The sequence below is a fragment of the Ictidomys tridecemlineatus genome, chromosome 8 (genome assembly GCF_052094955.1).
Source record: "Ictidomys tridecemlineatus isolate mIctTri1 chromosome 8, mIctTri1.hap1, whole genome shotgun sequence".
In the NCBI taxonomy this organism is placed as follows: domain Eukaryota; kingdom Metazoa; phylum Chordata; class Mammalia; order Rodentia; family Sciuridae; genus Ictidomys; species Ictidomys tridecemlineatus.
In genome coordinates this window covers 2,722,860-2,737,142 of record NC_135484.1, presented here as the reverse complement: position 1 = coordinate 2,737,142, position 14,283 = coordinate 2,722,860, and the positions used below count along the sequence as shown (strand labels likewise).

The 14,283-nt window shown below is 42.4% G+C and overlaps 1 pseudogene; it reads right to left on the bottom strand.

The window, feature by feature from the left end:
• Positions 1 to 5,046: 5,046 nt before the first annotated feature.
• LOC101958647 (large ribosomal subunit protein eL38 pseudogene) lies at positions 5,047 to 14,166 on the bottom strand (annotated as a pseudogene).
• Between the last annotated feature and the right edge of the window lie 117 nt (positions 14,167 to 14,283).

Here is a 14,283-nt window from a genome sequence, read left to right as displayed (position 1 = left end):
ATTTAATATCCTTGAAGCCCATTTAACTAAAACGTTACGGGTGATGGTAAGGACATCTCTGCCATGGTCTAGGTCAAGTGTAAGGAGCCATTTGCATTGGCATCCTGACTCTGCCTTTCAGAGTGACCACTCCACTATTCTTACCCAGCTTTTCTTTCTTATCCTTAGATGGAGAATCATTTAGTACCTGTATCACAGGGTTGTTTGTTTTGAGGATTAAATGAAATTATTCATTTATCTTTGAACCATGCCTGCCATGTACTAAATTCTTAGTGAACCATGGATGTGGGCATTAGTGAATACACCAATTATTGCTCCCCAGTAGGCTGCTTACTAGATCTACAGTAACTTTTTAACTTCATGTGTCTGTTTAGAGATAACATTATCCCACTCCTTTACTGGTTATACCTTTTGAAAATTTTATTCCCTGATTAGGAGGGTGAATTGCAATTTTGTGTGAACCCATCAATTTAGACAATAAATAAGAAATTTCCAAAGAGCTGCTGTGGAGAATATTAACACCCAAGATGTGTGAACTACAGTCTTTCTTTGCACATAGTACTCTATTTCTCAGTACTGTGATACATCTGCTGAGTAAATTACATGCTATCTTTACTCTAGAATGGTTTCAATTTGAATGTCAGAAAAATGTATTGAGCTGTGGCACAATGACCAATTCTTTGTTTTCCTCATCACCCAACCAGTGAATACATTTTTAAAACTTTTTTTCTTGAGACTGAGAACTGAACCCAGGACCTTGTGCATGCTCTGCAAGCACTCTGCCTCCAAGCTATACTCCTAGCCCTTTTAAAATATTTTGAAACAGGGTCTTGCTGAATTGCCCAGTCCGGTCTCCAACTTTACTCCTGCCTCAACCTCCCAGGCAACTGGGATCTCAGGTGTTCACCACTTCACCTTGACTTCAGGCACCACCTCTTTCTCTTTGCATTTGGTTTTCTCTTTGGGTATTCCCATTTGACATAAACTCTTTGTATACTGTATCCCAGTCAAGTACAGGAAACAATGCACAAATGTTCCTAAAAAGTTAAAAAAAAAAAAAAGTTTGTCCTGCATGCACATGTGAGTTTCAAATTTCTCTTGAGATAAATGGGATGATTTGTCACAAACCCTGAGAAATTCAGGATGACCCAAGAATGAGCTGCATGCTGGTTTCCTAACCTGCTTGCCAGTCATACTCTAGTCTTTGGGACAAATGACCCACTTCCTGAATGTCCATGTGAGCTCTCCAGCTACACCGGAAGATGGCACATAGCATCCCTACAAGTCATCTTTCCAGGTTCTGTGAAATATGTCAGCTGTTTTGAATGTGATGTATCAGCCCCTTATGGGGGTTTCCTAGGATCGCAGTCTGAAATTCTTGCTTAATAATGAGGGTGCCGCTGCAGAACCCTTCCCTACACTTTTTCCAGTGGGAACCATCTCTCCACAGGATAAATTCCTTGACTTCAGGCACCACCTCTCTCTCTTTGCATTTGTTTTTCTCTTTGTGTATTCCCAATGTCTAGGAGAGGCCCAGAACTTGGAAGTTGCTCCACAATTATAACTCTTTGCTCATTTTTGTATGGATGAATGAGCAAAGGGTTATAATTCCAAACATTTCCTTTTTAAAACAAACCAAGGATCCAAGGACTTTTCAAGTGACTTTCTTACAGACTTTAGTTGGTTATGAGCCCAGCAAATGACCTTGAATGAACCTGCCCTTTGTGAGCAAAGACTTGCTTGCTCTTCTCCTTTGACTTGGATGGGAGGTAGCTAAGGGCAGATTCTCAAAGTATCATTTGTGATGTTGGGAGTCTCCTCCCATGATGCATGGACTTCCTAGATGGACTTATGGAGGCAAGGCATTAAGGGGTAGATGATGATTCTTCTTCCTTCTTTTTATTTTATTGCTTTCTTTTGTTTGTGTCAGGGCCATTTGTTAATCACTGTTCTGAATGCTTGGTTACAAACAAAAACAAAAGACTAGCTCAAAGTCAAAAACAAAGACAGTCTTTGCCTCCTTCCTCTTTATTTTTCATTTCCTCTTCTACCCTCCTCCTCAACTTCCTTCACATCCTTCTTCTCCTCCTGGTGATCCTCCTCCACATCATCGTCTTCTTCCCCTCCTCCTCCACATCCTCCACCTCCTCTTCCTCTTCTACCTCCCCCTCCACCTCCTCCTCTTGGTGGTCCTCCTCCACATCATCTTCTTCCCCTCCTCCTCCACTTCCTCTACCTCCTCCACCTCCTTCTTCTCCTCCTGGTGGTCTTTCTCTACCATGTCTTCCTCTTCCCCTCCTCCTACACCTACTTCACAACCACCTCTCCTCCTGGTGGTCTTGCTCCACCTCCTCTTCTTCCCCTCTGCCTCCAATTCTTTAATTCTCCTCCTCCTCCACTTCCTCCTCTTCTTCATTTCCTCCTCCTCCTCCTGTTCCTCCTACACCTCAGATACCTCCACTTTCTCTCTTTTTCCCCTACTCCTCCACCTCCCTCACAACATCCTCATCCTCCTGGTGGACCTCCTCTACCTCTGTCACATCCTCCTCCTCCTCCTGGCAGTCTTCCTCACCTCCTCTTCTTCTTTCCCTCCTCCTTCACCTCCTCTTCTTTCTTCTGGTGGTCCCCTCCACTTCCTCTTTTTCTACCCTCCTCCTCCATCTCCTTCACATCTTCCTTTTCCTGGTGGTCTTGCTCCACCTCCTCTTCTTTATCTCATCCTCCTCCACTTCCCTCATATTCTCCTATTCCTGGTGGACTTCCTCCAACTCCTTTTCTTCTTCCTCTACCCCTCCACCAACTTTTCATCTTCCTCCTACTCATGGTGGTCAACCTCTACTTCTTCCTCTTCTATCCTCCTCCTCCACCTCCTTCACATCGTCCTCCTCTTCTTGGTAGTCATCCTCCACCTTGTCTTCTTCATCCCCACCTCCTTAAACTCCTCATATCATTCTCCTTCAGTAGGTCTTCCTCCACCTTGACTCCTTCTTCCCCTCTTCCTCCACCTCCTACACATCCTCTTCCTCCTCTTCTTCTTCCCCTACTTTACTTCCTCCTCAACCTCGTGATGATCTTCCTCCACCTCATATTCTACTTCCCCTCCTCCTCCACCTCTTTCTCATCCTTCTCCTCCTCTTCTTCCCCTCCTCCAACTCCTTTACTTCCTTTTTTCCCTCTGGTTGGTTTCCTCTACCTCCTCTTCTTCTACCTTTTCCACCTCCTTCACATCCTCCTCCTCCTTCTATGGTTATCTTTCTCCACCTCATCTCATGTTTCCATTCCTACTACACCTATTTCACTTCTTCCTCCACCTCTTTACATCAACCACCTTCTCCTCTTCCTCCATCTTCTTTATTCTTCCCCTCCTCTTCTACCTCCTTTACTTCTTCCTCCTATTCCTCAGGACTCGGTGGCCTCTTTGGACTCCTGGTATATAGGCATGATGTGTCTATCCTCTTGGCACAGTGCGGGGAGTCCATACACCCCAGTGGAGGAAGCACTGCTGCAGCCCACTGATACTACCCAGACCTCACATGTACGTACGTAGGGACACATTTTGCTGCATCCTGTTGCCACTTCATGGTCTTTTGCTTGATGTGCTGCCATAGGGTCATGTGGCCACAAAACCAAGTACTTGCCAGTAAAGCTCGCTATCCTGCAGCCTTGGCCATTGCTTAGGCCCATGGATCATATATGGCCACCACATGCTCCAACCACTTGCCTCTAGAGAGACGTCCACAATGAAGCTGGCAACTGCTTTCCTTAGCCTGTCCCATCCAGGCCACCCTGGTGGTGTGAGCACTAGGTTTACCATAGCAACCTACTGCCATAAAGGGCCAGTAGCGATGACGCACACAGTCTGCCACAGCAAAGGCCTCGATGGAGCTGTGAGCACACACCCTGCTGAAGCCAACGTCCATTCCAGAGGCCAGATTATACATGGTCTAACACGGCCTGCTGCGGCTCAGCCACCTCACAGACCACACTTGCCCTGTCGGGACATCATCTGCACAAGCCTCAGGCCACCTCACAGTGCCAGTCATCATGTGGACACTCGGTTTCAATGAACGGCCAACTCCATGACCTCGGATTGCCATGTGCATCTGCCCTGAGGCTGGCTCCAGCTACCTCATGGACAGGATTGCACAGGGTCTCTGTCCACTGCAGACAGAGCATGAAGTGTGTGATCAGGATGGCCCTAGCTTCCTTCCAGTTCATATACACACATGTGGTGTGGACACAGGCTTGTGCAGCCTTGGCTACTCCACTCACCTCAGGAAAGATGACCAGGCATGATCAGCTGGAGTCTCCTGACACTCCACTCACTTCTCTGGGACATGTTGGGGTGCTCTACTGTCATACCCCAAACCCCACTGCACTTACCTCAAAAAAATCTGGAGAGGCTCACTGAGACCTGTGTCCTTTCTTCAGTTACAGTGGTAGACACAATCTCTGCCATATGTGGCCACCCCTGGGACCTCCTGTTAAGGTGTGGGAATGTGACAGATGTCCATTCTGCCATTAGAGACCTCTGTTTTCCTTGTAGGAACTTTGTTCCACCCCGTCCTGTAATCCAAGGCCTTGACACAGGCCCAGAGATGATGAGCTGTGGCAGCCCAGTGCTACCTGTGTATCCTCCATGGAGGGGTGTGGAGATATTCTGCTCCAGAGAGGACCATTCCATGCACTCAGTGCTGAAGTGCAGAGAAGCCATGAGGCCACTGCTGGCCTCCTCACATTCCTTAGTGATTGCTGAAGCCTCTGATTACTCTGGTATGCCATGGGTGATACTACCTGCCCTTCTGCCTCTTGAGGGTACTTGTAGCTTTTGGACGGGCTCTGCTATAGCCTCCAGTCACGGCCGCCTGCACTCATGCTGTGCTCTTGCACACTGTGCTGGGGCTGTACCACCTGCAAGTCTCAGTGATGATATGCGGACACACTAGGCGTGGTTTCACCGCTGCTTAGGACTGAGTGCTGACGTGTGATATATGGACAGCTTGGACTCACGTTTTTTAAAAACTTTTATTAAAATTTTAATGTAGTTCATTTCAGTTCCTTCACTGCCAAGCCTGTGGGCAGGGCTGCTTCAGCTTCTCCGCCTTCTCCTCATCTGAAATGACCAAGATAAAAAGGTACTTTCTGCTTCAACCTTCAAATTTCACATTATCCTCATTTTTCTGGTCTTGGCAGATTTGGCATCCTTTCACCTGGCTGTGAGCAGAAAGTGTTTGATTTCCTCCATTTTTTGAGGCCTGGCGTCATGCTGTGCAGAAGGCATGGACTGGCACTTGTCCCTGAGAACAGCCAGAGGTACCACACCATGGCCACACCACTGTCCTTAGTGGAGATGTGTGACGACATCTTGCCTCAGCATCCTGCTGTGACACTGATCTCAGTCATGCTGCTTGCTGCAGCGTGGTGCCCCTCCACAGACCTGACATGATGTGGACATTCTCCTGTCCTTCATACCCCACTCAGGACATGTGCACACAATGCTGTGGCCTCTGGACACTCCTCAGACCTCCGCCTTGGTGGCAGGACATGAGCTGCTGTAAACTCCCACCACTCCACTCACCTCAGTTGTGTGATGTGGACCTACTCACAGACCCAGGAGACCGTAGACAACTCTGCTTCTCCCTCCTGCCACACCATAGACCTCGGATGAGATATGGGGACTGGAGCCCCTTCTACCTCTTAGATCCCCTGGTGATGTGTGGGTATGTTCTGCCTCAGACACCAGCCCTTCCAGACACACATTTGTTTGACAAACTCTGCTGTGGCTTCCTGTTACTTCCCTGACTTCCATTATGATGTGAACAAACACCCAGCTACAATCTCCCAAAGCTGTCCCTAAACAATCAGTATAACAAGTATTTACCTTGCATTTATATCGTATTAGGCATTACAAGTAATCTAGACATCATTAAGACTGTATGTGAGGATGTTTGCAGGCTTTATACATACACTACTCCATTTTATTTAAGGTCTTGGGCATTGGCAAATTTTGATATCTGAGTGGTGTCCTGGGACCAGTCCTCATGGATATCAACAGACAATATTTTTTTTTTCTTTTGTGCTGGGAATTTAACCCATGGGCACCAAGATGCTGAGGCAGGCCTCAAACTTGTGACCCTCTTGTCTCAGCCTGCCAAGTCACTGGGATTACAGGCATGTACCACCATACCCAACATAAATGTATCTTTATGTATTTATTATAAACCAAGAATAAAACAGTCTAGTTGAGAACAAAGAAATAACAGTTACATGGGGCTAGTTAGAATTCTAGAAAAACACAATCTTATAAATGCGCTCTGGGATTTATAAAATGTCTAGTGTATTTATAGCTTTAAACCACAAAGCATAGGGTAACAATTATGTTTCTTGCTGATCAGGAATTATAACTGGTTCTAGGAAAATTTAAGCTATCTTATAAGAAAGGAACTGGGTGTGGTCTCAGTCTAAGTAGTTGGGAAAGGGATCTTTTGTATCAAAGGACAGCAGAGGTTAACAATGTTTTAGGATACTGCAGTTTGGCCAGCTTGCATCTGGGAGTGGACATTTCTACATCCCATTCCTAAGGTCAGCTGCATGTAGATGTGCACTGAGCCAATGTCATTTCAATGCCACTCCAACTTTTATTTTCTTCTTTGATATTTCTCCCTTTTGGTCAAAATCTTTCCACAAGAAAGCATTCACAGACCATGTAGTACTGATCATCCACATCAGTAGGATAGATCTGTCCCAGGAAGTCACATCTGTCACTGCAGGTATACTTGGCAGCTGTGGTGATGGAGCAAGTTTTGGGTATTTGGCCACATCTAAACAACAAGGAAGCAACTGAAAAACCACAGCCTCAGTCAGGTCAGGTAGTCTCTGAGGTCAACAGGGAGTCCAAAGGGCTATGGCCTGATAAGTGGTTTTTTTTGGTAGTGGGCTATCATTATTTTGGTTTTAGCAATATTCCTGAGATAATGAGATATACAAACTACAAGAAAGTTAAACAAGATATACACAGAACAGGCAGTGATAACCAGCAAAAGAGTATTTCAAATATTGTCCATTCCTGAAGGTGGCCAACTAAGTGTTGAATTCCAGTCTAGGGGCATGAGGTAAAATGGTACTCCATAAGAGGGTCTGGTTGAGGGTTTGAATCCAGGCTGGAATGGGGGAACTGTAGAGATATCACAATAGAAGCAAGTCATAGCTTTTAGCAAAAGCTCCAGCAGGGAATTGTTGATAGATCCAATATAGATGCCCAGCAAAAGTCATAGATGGCAACATTTGGACTAGAATGTTTTTTTTTCAAAGAGAGATATTCAGTAAGAGTTGAAATTGGGTCTATGAGAGAATGAGAAAGTGAGACTAAAAGGACTCACTTTTAAGCATTAAGGGAAGTAGGGATCAATCTGAGGCCAGATTTCTTAAAATGAATCTTCTAAGGAGGAGCCAATGTTATACGGGTGCAAAGTATCTAGGGAGTTTGGTATTCTTAACATTATGTGAATGAATAGCAAGGTTAGAGAGGATTTGCCAAAGATTCTGCATAGGTTTGAAGACAGAGAGAAAGGCATCAATATCAGTTAGGACTCGGTAAAATCAGGGCCCATTTAAATGAATATCTTTCCCAAGGATTTTAGAGGATGAAGGAAGTAGACTCTGTGTTTCCTAAGTCAAAAGTTCTGCCAGATTTTGTCTTCAGGAGTTTGAGACAATAGTTTTAGGTTGAAACAAAATCAATGAAACCAGTGACTTTCCTTAGTTTGTTTGGTCTCACATCTATTCTTCCCCGTTTTGTCTAGAGGTTTCACAAACCCATCAGTTTCTTCATTATAGACTTGTAGAACTTCTTACCCTGTCCAAAGTTATTGGAATCCTATACCTACAAGAGTTATTTCCATCTTTTTCTTGAAGAAAAGACACAACACTTTGGGATCATAGTTGCTTGCAAACAACTTCCAGAAAGGCATCAGAATAAAGCCACTTAACTATGGATGCAACTTAAAATAGCCATGGTTAAAGATCTGAGGATTACTCACAACTGATGGCGTAATTTGGTCATTCTTGGAGCATATAATAATTTAACATTAGAATTAGGACTGATTACATACACTAAAAAATACCAGATTTCTAAGAACACATATTAGCACATTAACAGAAATATAAGTCTAATGTGTGAGTTGGACTTCTAGGACATCTGGAAATGCCAAAGTTAGTTCTAGACTGAGAAGACTTAATTTTGGAATTTGATTTTGGGACATTTGTCAAACATTTCAGAGATCTAAAATATTTGGTTAAATAAGAAAAGCCAAGGTGACAAAAATATTTTAAAGAAAAACCTCTGAAAATGTTTCTATGAAGTATAGATCAAAGCTCTAAGAAAATTCTGCCTTACAAACATGGAATCAAACTTTAGTTCCACCAGTGCACTTTTGATATCAGCACTTAACCTCCAGAAAAACTTATATATAATGTTGTCAACTTAAACACACATGAAATCTTCCATAATAGAGCATGGTCCTTGCATGGACAAGGTCCTGGGTTTGACCCCCAGCACTGCCAAAAACCAAAATCTGCCACAAGATCCACTCTTTGCCATAATCCTCTTATAACTTCCTCAAACTTCTTGTAATTTGTCCGAGCCCTGAATTTCATCCCACAGCTCTCTTTCTATTTTGAAATAATCAGCCATAGGTTGATTCTTTTCTGCTCAGTATCTTTCCATTCCACGAGGCAGCAATGGGCGGAAGTCATGGAGGAAGGTACGTTAGAAGATTTTAGTTCAGAGACACACTGTTAATTTCTGACTTATTTCTTGGAAGGAGTTTTTTTTTTTTATTTGTAATTTTTTTTCTAAGTCTTATTTATAAGTTTCTAAGTACAGTTGAAAAATAAGCCTCCCACTCATTTTGTCTGGTTCTAAAACAAACTTTTTCTAAGTATGCACTCAAATAAACTAATTTGGGAATTTTCAAAGTTCCCTATTTTGGCCAATTCAATTTAAAATCTTCCCAGGTTACTTGGGCCTATTTGTCAATATATTTACATGAGAAGGATTCATGTATTATAAATAGAACCAGTTAGAGTTTCAAAATGGGGGCTATTTTTTCCCATGTCACCAGTTGGAATGGTAGCTGTCCCCTTGTGTGTCTCATTGTGGAACTTCATCCAGGTAAACTGACCAGGAGGGTTTTCCCCAGAAGCATCCTTTGGAGGATGTTTAATTGTGCTAGAAAGTACCTAAATAAAGAAAAATCTGCGTTTGACTTAAGAGTGGAGATTTCAGACAAAATCTTAAGGTTTTGTGTTTATATATGTCTCCTTTGCTTAACATGTGGCCTCTCAAGATATTATACATCTCATGAAATCCCCCTGTAGGAAAACACTGACTCATACAAGATAAGAGAATTATTTGAATTTATACAGTGTAAACTATGGGTAAAAATGCAGAGTCTGGCATTTAGAGAGGTTGGATATGAACTGTAAATCAAAAAAGCATGAGATAAAACTTTCACAGGATTATCTTTGAGAACAAGTTTAAAAAATTAAAATACCTAGGTTCTAATGTATTAGAAATTCATTGGCAAAATGCAGAATTGATCATTTAGTCAGAACTCACTGGGGTGGGCTGACAGGGTAGAGATGTGAAACACGTAATGAAATTGTTCAGAGGGCTGACCACCTCAAAGGTCATTGGCAGAGTGGCCTCCAACACCCAATAGCCCAAAGTGCTACCTTCTAAGATTTAGGAGCTGCTAGAATGCAAAAGTCTTTATAGTGAAAGTAAAAACAAAGCGTCCTCCTAAACTCCATTCTGGTTAAGTGTTTCCGTAACAGGAAAAGACAGCTTCAAGTGAACAGTGACTTTAAGCTCACAGATCTGGGAGATGTGTTAAGGACAAAACTGAAAAGCTTTTTTGAACTTCTATTCAGTAGTTTCCCTGTTTGAGGCAATATGTTAATGTCATTATGAAAATATTTTCCTAGGTCAAGTAAGCAAGCAAGTATGAAATGTCTATTATGAGGAAAATGTCATTCAGCATAAGAAGAGATTCAATTATAAAACCAAAAAAATTAAGTAGAAATACCTTATTAGAATTAAAGTAGAAATATCAATATGAACTTGTGATTAAAAAAATATTAAATCCCTTATGGTGCTCTGTACTTAAATGGCCAAGAAGCAGTGTCCCTCTGGCAGCATGAGTGTGTGAAGTCCCTATGTTGGTCACAAACACCAGTCCTCATAACCAGAGTCCCTGGAAGAAGTTTCTCTTCCATATCATGGGCAGGGGAGGAACAGTGTGGGCCAGAAAGCACAGAAGCTCTAAAAAATTAATGGAATTGTGGGAAAGGCACAGTGGTGCCCACCTGCAATGCCAACAACTCAGGAGGCTGAGACAGGAGAGATCACAAGTTTGAGGCCATGCTTTGTAACATAAAAAGGGCTTGAGATGTAGCTCAGTGAATACACTTGGCTCCCATCCCTAGTACCACCCACACAAAAAAATTAATGAAATTTTATCAAAAGGATATCTTTAAATGGGCTCCTAGGAGCCATAGGTATGTCATTTGAGCCCCCCAAAATAATCATAATAATCATGATCCATAGAAACACATTAATCTATAAAAATTCTAGAGTCTATGGTTGGGGTTGTAGCTCAGTGGTAGAGCACTTGCCTAGTACATGTGAAGCACTGGGTTTGATCCTCAGCACTACATTATAGTAAATAAATAAAGATATTGTATCCATCTACAACTAAAAAAATTCTAGAGTCTATTACCATTCTTAAAACAGAAAAATATTCAAAAGTTATCACAACTAAAATAGCTATGACACTAATTCTTCAGTTTTAAAAATCAAGAGAATTGAGCCTATATACTATTTTCAGTATGGGCTGTGTTTGTAAGGGAATGGGTTTAGTTAATGTGCATATAGTTAAATTCTACTTTATAGAAGTCTACCTAATAACAATAGAAAACTATCATTAAACCATCCCCAATGAAATTACCTGTTTATGTGGGAATTTTCAATCACGGATGAAACATTGTCACATGTGACTAGATAGATACCCCTTTCAGAGGAGCTGAAAGAATGAGCTGTGGTTCCTCAAGAAGTGAACACTGAGGTTGTGTGCCTGCAGGCTAATGAATGTTTACAGGAAGGCAAATTTTGACCTGCAGCTAGCTTTCATAATAAAGTGGTCAGGAAGTAACTGATCCTTTGTGATTTCTATTACATCCAATAAAAACAAAAACAAGCCCAGGAATCCTGTGTGACCAAACTGGCTTGAATTAGTTCTCCACAGCTACCTGGAGTAAGATAGGGTAAGATGGTGGGAAGAGCAATATTCTAACCTCAATGGCTCCTTCTGTAGTCTCCACTCAGTCCCAGGTCATTAACCTGCCAGGCAGGCTGTCATCGGAGTTACTGGGTCTTTGCTCATGGCAACGTAGTCTGAATGTTGGATCTTCTTCTAGACCTTAAGACAAGAGATCATTTTGAAGCTATCAAATGTCTTCTTAGCAATCTGATATAATCTGAGTGTTCACAGGTGCTATATCAACTTGTTTTTATTTTCCTCCCTGGGTAAACTCTATAAATAATGTGTAAACTAAATAATCTGTGAAAACAGCTGATAAATTCCAAACAAAAAGACAAAGTAACTGGACCCAAATTAAGGTTCAGAAGACAGAACTGCATTATTACTACATGGAGCATGGGAAGAAGGGACAGACCTGAGCATGTGATACTAAGCCACCTGCAGAGAGAGAATTACAGAGAGGCCATTGACTCCTACTGGCAAGTCTCACTGTGCTTGCTGCCTGTGGAGTCATACTTCCTAGGCTTTCAGGACTCACGCTGTGTAGACTGAAGATTCCTGGTTGTCCAGGAAGGGCTTTATAATTGTCACCTCTGCCCCAGAGTTTGCTGTAATAGAATTGCCAGTGAAGCTGAGACCAACAAGGCACTGACTACAGCCCTGACAATTGGTATCAACGTCATCTTAAAAGTTAGTTCCAATTCATTAGGATCTTCAAATTCTATTTCATTATTTGAAATGAAAAATGTTTTTAGCTTTTTAGAATTATTTGTGGAGAATATTATATGTGATTATATATATTATATCAAGTTTTTGAAGATGTACTGCTAACATTTTAGCTTTTTTTTTTTTTTTTTTTGTGGTACTGGAGATGGAACTCAGGACCTTGTAAATGCCAGGCACATTCTACCACTGAAGTATATCCCCAGTCCCACTTTTATTTATTTATTTATTTATTTATTTTAAAGAGAGAGGGGAGAGAGAGAGAGAGAGAGAGAGAGAGAGAATTTTAATATTTTATTTCTTAGTTTTCGGCAGACACAACATCTTTGTTTGTATGTGGTGCTGAGGATCGAACCCAGGCCGCACGCATGCCAGACGGGCACGCTACCGCTTGAGCCACATCCCCAGCCCCCCCAGTCCCACTTTTAATGTAATTGTTTTATATCAGCCCAACTCAGTTTGCACATTTTCACTATGTGGCTTATTATTTTAAAGCCAACCTTCTTGCAGTAATGTGATTATATTGCTGTTTTCCAACACACACCAAATACCATGGCCACAGATGGATATGGTGGCATACACCTGTAATCCCAGCTACTTAGGAGGCTGAGGCCGGAGAATTGCAAGTTCAAGGCCAGCCTAAGCAACTCAGTGAAACCCTATCACAAAATTTTTTTTTTTTTAAAACTGGGACTGTAGCTCAGTGGTAGAGCACCCCTAAATTCAATTCCCAGTACTGCAAAATTCTAAAAGTCATAAAGTTGGTGACTGAAGATGCCAAATGTGGTTTCTAGTCCTTAGAACTGAACATTGCCATGCATGCCGCTCTCTTAGAATATAACAGGCATTCACTGAGAGCTGTGGCAATATACATATTTCTAGAAAACACAGCTCAAGTAAGATAAAGGAGTGTTAGAAAATTCCCAGAACTAAGAGTCAGTATTGCCCAGGAAGTCTTCTGTCTCCAAGTCCAGGGGGATTAAATAATTGGTCAGACCGTATTTTGATAAAGCTACTACTTATAAACTATTTCTCTTGAGTGCTCTTTTTGCTAACAGTAGACACTGGATGTGGTAAACTTAAAGGAACCAAGGATCTGAACAAAATCTTGTCTGGAATTTAGTTCTTCATAACTGACCTCAATGCTGCAGGAAAGTAAGAATTGGGTTCCAACAGAGGAAAATGCACACCTTCCCTTTGCTTCAGCCATTCATCTTGCATTCTTGCTGTTGTTTTTGAAGAACTCAGCTATGTGGAAGGGAAGCATGACAGCTGAGATCTTCCTGTGGCCCTGAGTGAGGTGTCCCATCAGTCTCTACTTGGCTCCTAATGACTGCTCAGCTAGCAGTCTGTGGCTCCCATAGCAACTCCAGAGGCCACGTGAGCATTCACACTCACTGCTTGTATTTAGTCACAAGTCTGTCTCTTCAGACAAAGCTCTGGCTAGCAGAAAGTACTGGGCAGACCTCATCTCCTTATGTTCTTGCTTACCTGAGCTTGTTTTTCTCTCAGGGACTCTTCTGCAGTATCTGTTCCTGGGTCCCGGCAGCTCCTGTGCTTAGATGGGCTTACTTCCACTGCCGCCACTTGGTGGGCTGGCGAATCTTCTGATGGAAGTATGGAATATCTTCTTGCTTCTTCCTCAGTTCGAGACTGACAGGATGGGATCTTTGAAAGGAAGACAAAAACTCAAAACCACAAACCCTGACATTCATTAACACTGGAGAAGGAGGCCTGAGGTGGTTTCAGTGATTATGATAAATAAAGCAGTTGGAATGGCTAAACCTAATGAAACAACAACCTATGGATCCTAGTGTTGATTCCTTGAACAAAACTCTACTCCACTTTAGGGAACTGTGGAAGAATGAGCCCAAGGGAGCCTGTTTGGCACTGTACCTGGTTGAGTCCGTCCTGCCATGGCCCCAGATCAGTGTGGCAGGCAGGGAGGTGATGTGACCTGGTCCTGCTAAATACCAAGTGTTTCACAAATTCTGCACCATGACCATGATACTTCCTCTATAAAAGGTCCTACCTGCTTCACAGGGCTGTGTGAGGCCCAGAGAAACAGGAACAGTGACGCAGGGGCATATACATTCTGAACAGCTGGGACTGTAGCACTTTTCTAAGAAATTGGCCTTCTGACTCTTCACTTCCTCAGGAAATTCTAATAATTTTCAAGGAATTATAGTTTTCACCTATAATGTCTTTCATATTGTTCTGCAGTTCCCTAGCAAATAAA